The sequence below is a fragment of the Triticum aestivum genome, chromosome 4B, assembly GCF_018294505.1.
Source record: "Triticum aestivum cultivar Chinese Spring chromosome 4B, IWGSC CS RefSeq v2.1, whole genome shotgun sequence".
NCBI lineage: Eukaryota > Viridiplantae > Streptophyta > Magnoliopsida > Poales > Poaceae > Triticum > Triticum aestivum.
The window spans coordinates 332,155,899-332,164,661 of record NC_057804.1 but is presented as its reverse complement, the minus strand read 5'-3'; the positions used below and the strand labels follow the sequence as shown (position 1 = coordinate 332,164,661).

Sequence of the window (8,763 nt, the reverse complement as noted above, 5' to 3'; positions counted from 1 at the left end):
TTTGCTTCGAACCAGGGGCCGACGCCCCCATTGCCCGTCATCTTCGGGCCAAGCTGCCACTGTCGCTTCCTTCGACTGATGCTGCCGCCTCTTTGCCAAGGCCATCCACTACTGGAATCTGGCACTTTGCCATCTGCCATGGCAGATGGCAAAGGCATGGTCGGTGGATGGCAAAGGCTTTGCCATCTGCCAGCAGATGGCAAACAGTTTGTCTGAAACCCTGCCGGTAAAGGCTTCTTTGCCGTCTGCTGGCTGATGGCAAAGAGCCTGTGCCTTTGCCATCAACTGGCAGATGGCAAAGCCTCTTAACGGGGTTAGCCCCGTTAGAAGGCTAACGACATACTTTGTCGTCTGCCAGCAGATGGCAAATGCTTCAAGCTCTTTGCCGTCTGCCCGCAGATGGCAAAGGCTGCATGCTTTGCCGTCTGCCAGCAGATGGCAAAGAGCTTTGCCATCTGCTGGTAGATGGCAAAGGGCCCAAATAGGTCAGCCCAAATTTTACATGTAGATGACACGTGGCCTCTTTGCCATCTGCCAGCTGATTGCAAAGCTCTTTGCCATCTGCCAGCTGATGGCAAAGCTCTTTGCCATCTGCCAGCTGATGGCAAAGTGCCTATATTGCCCCATTTAATTTTGTTTTTTCTTATATCAATTCATTTTCACAGAAAATCAAACACAAATATATTTATATGACCAATATAGCATATTCAACAGATATTACCAATAGTCATGAACACATATATATCAAACACATATCCAACACATGTTACCAATAGTAGCAAGTCTCATCCATACATATACATAGTTTCATCAATATTACACAGTTTCATCATAGGTAGCAAGTTTCACAAAGTCAAAACAAAAACTAAAGACAAGCACTCCAACCAAAGCTTCTGTGATCTGAAGCAAATCTACAAAATGGGAAAGAAGAAAGTTAGAAGAAGAAGACTAGAAGAAGAAGATTATTATGATGCAACTAAAATGTGAAGATTATTATGATGCAACTTATATCTGTAAAATAGGAATACCCAGTTTGTAGTTTTGTGGAAGTAAATTGAAAAACAACATATAGGCATCTTCATATATAATTGAACTTATAACACACATGTATACATGTTGTAATTAGAAGAAGAAAAATACAGTGGTAACTCATATCAGTTAGTAATTGTAGACCACTAGTGGCTGGGACACGCCCTGGGCACGTCTCTTGAGACGGAACTGTGCGCACTAATCATGTTGTCGTGTTTGTTAGCATCTCTGTATGACAACATGGATAGATTAGTGAAAATCATTGAGAAACACGTATAAATGTCCTCCTCTCGTAGGATATCAAGCTATAGGTGAATACTCATAATACATATAGACAAGCACCCGAAGCAGCGAATACAATTAAGAATACTCTCCACAAGGCGTTTGGGAATAACTATAACCTCACTATTCTGTAGAAAAATTTCAAAAGCATAGATGAACTAAAACATTCAGATGGAGGTTGAATCGATCTAGGAGCAGCTGCAAAGTTCCATAACAACACCACCTTACACCACTCTGGCAAGACCCACACTACAGTTATCAGAAACCCGAGTGACAACCACTTGGAAACAAACAATGATACATAAATGAATCCAAAGAAAGAAATAAGTTAAATCAAAATGCATCCCAAGAGTATTCGATTTATGATGGGGATCAAGCTTGCAAGACTATTGTTATCTGCGAGCAAAATCATCATGATTAAACGAAGTAGGATGCCAACATGGAAAAGGAGCGATTGAGAGTGTGTAGCATTCATGCACTACATTACCGTTCAGAGTAAACGCGCACAGGTTTGTGTCAATTTATGTTGGACAATACAAGTTGAACCATATACTTCCATCAAACACAAAATTAAGGAACTGGGCTATTTTGTGTTGTCCATCCATATTCCATTATGGCAACTCGGATCTGCATCTATATATGACACATAATTACTAATATCAGTTTTTCTTCCTTGGATAAATCTAGTCATCAAACTGTAAAGATTGACATCCAACCACACATATAAAACTTACTATCTTGTAAATTAATATCAAAGCAGTTGGAAAACAAACGACAACGGAACATGCATCATTGTGAAACCTCCATACTACAATATCAAACACGAATTCAGATTAACAATCTAAGCAAGAAAATATGAGAGATGCAGTCCTGGTCAGTTTTTTATTTTGTGGCATCCCCTAAAAAATGATGTTCTTATTTTAGCAAGGATACACTGAGCTGGGACGATTCAGTCTGAAATAAAATATGATGGCTACGTAGGATTCAGAAGGCAAGAAATTTGCTTCCTTCCAACAGACATAGTCTGCTGAACTGAACTTTATTTCAGTTAGCTTTGGTAAAAATCTATAACTGAATTTGTCGTGTTGTCGAGCAACTTGAAGCTCAGAGAGGACTGCAAACATCAAACTCGTATGCCCATCCCACATCAAATTTTAAAGCCGCCAAAATAAATATTTCAGTTTAGGATCCAATCATTGTACTTTATGAGTGTTAAGTGTAGTTTCTAAATAGCAGAGAAACCATACCATCTAAGCACAACCCAGTAGCTTGTACAAACTAACATCAAATATGAAAGAGGAAACTGTCGACAACAGATGAAGGTACCATGGTCTATAATCCTTGGTGAACATCGTAAATTAGGATCAACAAAGCTGACAAGCTAAGAGTAACTGTAGAATCTATAATCCACACCAAAACTCTTGCATATAATCCGAATAATAAAGTAAAGAAAATGGTGTGACCTGGTTCTTTATTTATCAAGTAGAAAAAGCTACATAATTTGGCAGTCGAGTTGTATAGTAGCAATCATCTAAATTAGATAACTCAACATAAAATGGTGTTGCTGCCAGATCACTAATATTTTGTTTGTGTTACAACATGAAGGATGCTAAGCCAGAACTTACCTTTAGAAGGGAGATAAAAAAGAAATCTTCGAAAGGAAGAAACCATGAAAGAGGCAGAGACAAAGAACTAGGGCAGGGTAACAGCTCACCAAGCGAAAGGCCACCGGGACAAGCCTGCAACGGCGGGATGGGGTCGATGACAAAGGGACAACATGTGGTTCTCCTTGCTCTTCACCTCTTACTCCTGGCCCCTGTTTCTCCTTCCCTCTCTCTCACACACACATGTCCTTCTCTGAACAGTTTTCTCCTTCAGCATTTATACAAACAGGTAGTGCTCGCATCTGCAACATCAAAGCCAGAATGCAATTTGATAAAAATATGTGCACAGCTGCAGCTACCTATGCACAGTAATTCTTGCAATGCAACCCAGTCAAGCAAGAAAGAGGATCTAGAGAAGGAGGGGGGCATGTTACTCACTGTCACACAAACTGTCCTACAAACTGTCCTCCTTTGAGCAGTCTTCTTGAGCATCTATACAAACAAGCAGTGCTGGCATCTGCAAGCTCAAAGCCAAATAAATTTTGAGATTTGCATAGCTACAGCCACCTCTGAACAATAATTTTTGCAACTCAATCCAATCAAGCAAAAAATACATGAGCTAGAGGTGGAGGTTAAAACTATAATATTAATTAATAATTAATGCCACCAGATAGGTCATTTTTGAGCTAGCAAGGTTAAAACTTGAACTAATTAATAATATATATGTATATAATAATAATGGAATACCTGACATGAACTATAATATTAATATGAGGGCCTCCTTGTGTTTATATGTATAGAATGCTTATATGTATATATGTATAGAATATGTATAGAATATGGGCCTCCTTGTGATTCCTCAAAAGAATATCAAATGTGAATAAACAAACAATCACTCTTATCATTCACTTTTCTTTACATTAAAATGAAAAACATCCACCAGGGAAACCTACTGTTCTACTAAAAACACATTTGTTTTCCTGGGGTGTACTGTTTTGCAAACTTGTTTCTCATATCAATCTTGCTAAATCTCAGTCGACTAAGACCTTGTTAAGAGTCTCAGTCGATGCTATATTCGTGAGATCCTACACTGAGATTTTCTCACATAGTACTACTATTTATGCCAGTTCATAAGCATTTTCCACAAACTACTTTGAGATTTTGCACTGCGTTTGGCTGGGAGGTAACCGAATTTGCCAGCTGGTTACTTGCTTTTGCCCATGTTTTGCAGAACAAATAACAGGGCATACTGGACATGAAGAATGACACTAGGTCCATTAAAAATAGCACAAGAATTTGTTTTTTTTTGACGCTAAGAAAGCCGGCAATAGGCTAAATTGCACTTCCTCAGCCTCTCTAAAAAAGGCACCTACAGCATTGGATATCAAAAGGACCCGTCGAAACTTCGTTTACAAAATCGAAGATATTGAACTTAGTTTACAAACTATGCTAGTACATGATATTGCAACCAAGCTTGCATACCTCAGGTTTTCAATGTCTTGACAAATGTCAGCATCATACTGGATTTGTTATTGTTCTCTCCCCTTGTCTTGCATTGCTTGTAGCCATTACACAGGCTGATGCCTGGACGGCCGCACTATTGTATTCCACGAAATTTGATTCCACGGCCTGCAAGCTGATATCATTAGATAATCACTAAACAAGTAAGCGGTCAAACCGTAAGACAGACGAGTTTTCCAAATGATGCTTATAACAAGGAAGCTGTTGGAGGGGGCAAAGCTGAATTACCTATGGTTAGGCAGTGCCATGATCATCGTCTTGCTGCTTATTCTCGGCTTCGAGCCATTCGTCGCTGTCGTCAATCCACTAACGTAGATCTGCTACTACAGAGACACCCACATGAATGAGAGCACCTACAAAGCAAACCTTGAGCTCCTATCTACTGCTCTATTCACTAGCGCCTCATCCACACGAACTGACCAAGACTGCATATACGGCATCGTGGTGTGCCGCGGTGATGGCGTCATCGATGCCTGCCCCAGCTGCATCACCATAGCATTCCAGGATGTGTGGTGGGCCGTGGATGAGGGGGAGGGCCGGCGACGGTGACAGGGCCTAGCTAGAATCGTCGATGATTGTAAGCATTCTCCACCATAAAAACACAAGAAGTTGTCCGAATTGGAATGGATTGCAGAGGAATTGCAGGGGGGAAAATAGCTAGGGTTTGTGCCAGCCGGAACACGGCGGCTTAGGGCACAGCCCAATTACAAGTAGATGCCCTCCCACACAAGGATCGGCTCTGCTAAATAGCTACAGAAAGTGAAAAGCAAAAGGACAGTGCGGCTCCACTACAGGTAGCGTTGATCGGACGCTACGGTGCTCACTTTCACTCCAGCCATCCATCTAAAGATCAGTGGTCAGAGAAGTCCCGCCTGGACGAAACGGTAAGTGGGTCTTGGTGACCGTGTGATCGAAGATTGACGGTGCTCTTGCTTCCAGTTACTGAATCCTGCCCTGTACTGGTTCAGGCTATTGCCGGAATCGGGTACAGTCCTGACAATTCCCCCCTAGTGAGACCAGACTTGTCCTCAAGGCTGAAAGGCAGGAAAAATCTTCTGAATGAAAGCAGCATCTTCCCAGGTAGCATTTTCGACCGGTAGGTTAACCCATTTGATCAGCCACTGAACCACAGGAATGCTGATGTCTCCTTGGACTCTTGGAATCAGCTTTCTTTGGAGCAGGGCCTCGGGTTGGATCAGAACGTGTCCTTCTTCGTCCAAAAGAGGCAGTTTGGGGTTTGGCACTGCATCAGGTCCAATGTGCTTTTTCAGCTGACTGATGTGGAAGGTGTTGTGAATTTGGCAGCCCTTAGGAAGTAAAAGTTTATATGCCACCTGACCAATCTTTTCCATTACTCTGAAAGGTCCATAGTACTTGGAGTGTAGTTTGAGATATTTGTGGATTCTCAAACTAGTGTGTCTGTACGGCTGAAGTTTCACATAGACCATGTCTCCCACTTCTAATTTCTTGTCAGATCTCTTTCTATCAGCATAGTGCTTCATCCTCTGTTGGGACTTGAGCAGATTGTCTTTGATTTGCTGGGCCATTGTCTCTCTGTCCAACTCTGCTTGAGCATCATCTCCCTCTGGAGGTGGTAGCATTAATTCAGCAATCAATGGGGGAGGTTTACCATAAAGGGCTTGGAACGGTGTCATTTTGAGGGCAGTGTGAAAACTGGTATTGTACCACCACTCTGCCGTGGAGAGCCATTTGTGCCATTTCTTTGGGTGTGCAAATGCCATGCACCTTAGGTAATTCTCCAAGCATTGGTTTACCCTCTCGGTCTGTCCATCGGTTTGCGGATATAGGAGGTGCTGAGATGTAATTTGATGCCCATCTTCCTGAACAGGTGCTGCCACAAGTGACTCGTGAAGATTCTGTCTCGGTCTGTCACAATAACAGTTGGCAGGCCATGCAACTTGAAGATGTTATCTGTGAAAGCTTGAGTAACCACTTTGACATTGATTGGATGTTTAAGGGCTATGAAATGTGCATATTTAGTGAATCTGTCCACAACCACTAGCACTAAATCCTTGTCTTCTTAGACAGGTAGTCCTTCCACAAAATCCATGCTTATGTGAGTCCAAGCAAAATCAGGAACTGGCAATGGTTGTAATAGACCAGGATATGGAGAGTGGTGAGCTTTATTCAGTTGGCAGACAGGACATTGTTGCACAAATGCTTTCACAGCATCTCTCATTCCTGGCCAGGTGAACAAGATCTTCAATCTATGATATGTGGCTCTTTCTCCAGAGTGACCCCCCAATTCAGAAGTATGAAATGAAGTTGTCAAGGATGTTCTGAGCGATGTGGTTGTTCCAATGAGGATTTTGCCCTTGTACCTCAACACCCCATTAGTGAGAGTGTAGGGTGGTTTCCCACTAGGAGCCACAGCTAATTGGGATAGCAATTCAGAGCACTTGGCATCATCTTTATAACTGTTTACGACATCAGTAATCCATGTAGGAATGGCCACAGAGGAGAAGAAGGAGTGGACAGAATGTTTAACTCTGGAAAGTGCATCGGCTACCTTGTTCTCTTTTCCTTTTTTGTATTCTACAGTGAATTTGTAGCCCAGCAACTTGATTAGTAGCTTGTGTTGCACACCCTCAGTGAGCTTCTGCTCTTGGATGTATTTGAGGCTCTGCTGATCAGTCCTGATAATGATCGGCGAGGAAGCGAAGTAATGTTTCCATTTTTTATGGCTTCAATAATTGCCAAGGCTTCCTTGTCGTAAGTAGACCATCCTGCTGCTTTAGGTCCAATGGCCTTGCTGAGAAATGCAATTGGATGTCCTTTTTGCATCAAGACTGCACCAATCCCATGTCCAGAAGCATCAGCTTCGAGCACAAATGGCTGAGAGAAATCAGGCATGGCTAGTATAGGAGCTTGGGTCATGAGGCCTTTGAGCTGTAGGAATGCATTTTGTTGTTCTGTTTCCCACTTGAAACCCTCTTTCTTCAAAGCTTCATAGAGAGGTTTGCACACAATCCCATAATTTCTGATGAACCTTCGATAGTACCCAGTGAGCCCCAAGAAACTTCTGAGGTGAGTGGTGTTCTCAGGAGCAGGCCATTAAGTTATTGCTTCTACTTTTGCAGGGTCAGTGGACACACCTTCAGCAGTAATGACATGTCCTAGGTATTCCACCTTGGGTTGGGCAAACGTGCATTTGGAGAGTTTTGCATAGAGGTTATGTTTTCTCAAGGCAGACAGAACAAGAGCTAAATGTTCCAGGTGTTCCTCGAATGACTTGCTGAAGATTAAAATATCATCGAAGAACACAAGCACACAATGCCTGAGGAGAAGGCCCAGAACCGAGTGCATAAGTTGGTGGAATGAGGGTGGGCCATTAGTCACTCCAAAAGGCATTACTAAGAACTCATACAGACCCATGTGAGTGCTAAAAGCAGTTTTTGCAATATCTTCCTCTTTCATTCTGATTTGGTGATATCCACTTCTGAGGTCTATTTTGGTGAATATTTTTGCTCCATTGAGCTCATCCAACAGATCTTCAATTAGAGGAATTGGATATTTGTTCTTGATGGTGTGTGAGTTTAATTTTCTGCAATCCACACACAGCCTCCAAGTTAAATCTTTCTTTCTGACTAATATAGCAGGAGAGGAGTAAGGGCTTGTGCTCAATCTGATGATTCCTTGAGCAATTAAGTCCTTGATGATTGCTTCAAGAGCATTTTTCTGCTGGTGGGGCATCCTGTAACACCTTTGATTGATCACAGGTGCTCCTGGTTCCAAATTAATGGCATGATCACAATCCCTTTTTGGTGGTAGTCCAGTGGGAGTTTGGAACACATCCTGAAACTTTTCTAATACTTTAGTTACTGCTGGTTTCTGTGGGAGAAGCTCTTCATTCTGGATTTGTACTGGTTGCATCCACATCAAAGCTCCAGTCAGTATATTGTCAAGGATCTGGTCCATATCTTGTAGTTCAGGAGTACAGGGACTGTTTGGGAGAGTTTCATCAACAAATGTCTTTAACTGTCCAGATTGTGCCTTAATTGTTAGTTCCATTCTGGGCAAGTCAAAGGTAACAGGGCTGTGCTTGAACATCCAATCTGCTCCAAGAATGATATCATATCCAGTGAGGTTCAGAATTCTGAAATCAGATTGAAAACTCTCTCCTTGTATGGTTAATTTGCCTCCATTGGCCACAGTTACTTGGACTCTCTTTACTGGTGTGATGGTACATCCAGCCTGTTGAGCAGCCTATGGTGACATAAAAGTGGTGGTGCTCCCACTGTCAACCAGAGCTAGCCCCATTGTTTGTGCCATTTTAACTTGTAGAGTAAATGTGTGCTTGGTAGAC

The 8,763-nt window shown here is 42.2% G+C and overlaps 1 long non-coding RNA gene across 3 annotated transcripts; it reads right to left on the bottom strand.

The window, feature by feature from the left end:
- Window positions 1-664: 664 nt before the first annotated feature.
- LOC123092114 (uncharacterized) lies at window positions 665-5,161 on the bottom strand. Of its 3 annotated transcripts, none has more exons than XR_006444255.1 (5): window positions 4,665-5,161; window positions 4,398-4,544; window positions 3,354-3,432; window positions 3,026-3,217; window positions 665-911 (listed from the first exon to the last, which is right to left on the bottom strand). It is a non-coding gene; the product is annotated as an uncharacterized lncRNA (long non-coding RNA). The 3 variants fall into 3 exon arrangements; XR_006444256.1 differs by lacking the exon at window positions 665-911 and having other exon boundaries at window positions 919-3,217; window positions 4,665-4,753; window positions 4,857-5,161; XR_006444254.1 differs by lacking the exon at window positions 665-911 and having other exon boundaries at window positions 919-3,217.
- Window positions 5,162-8,763: the final 3,602 nt, after the last annotated feature.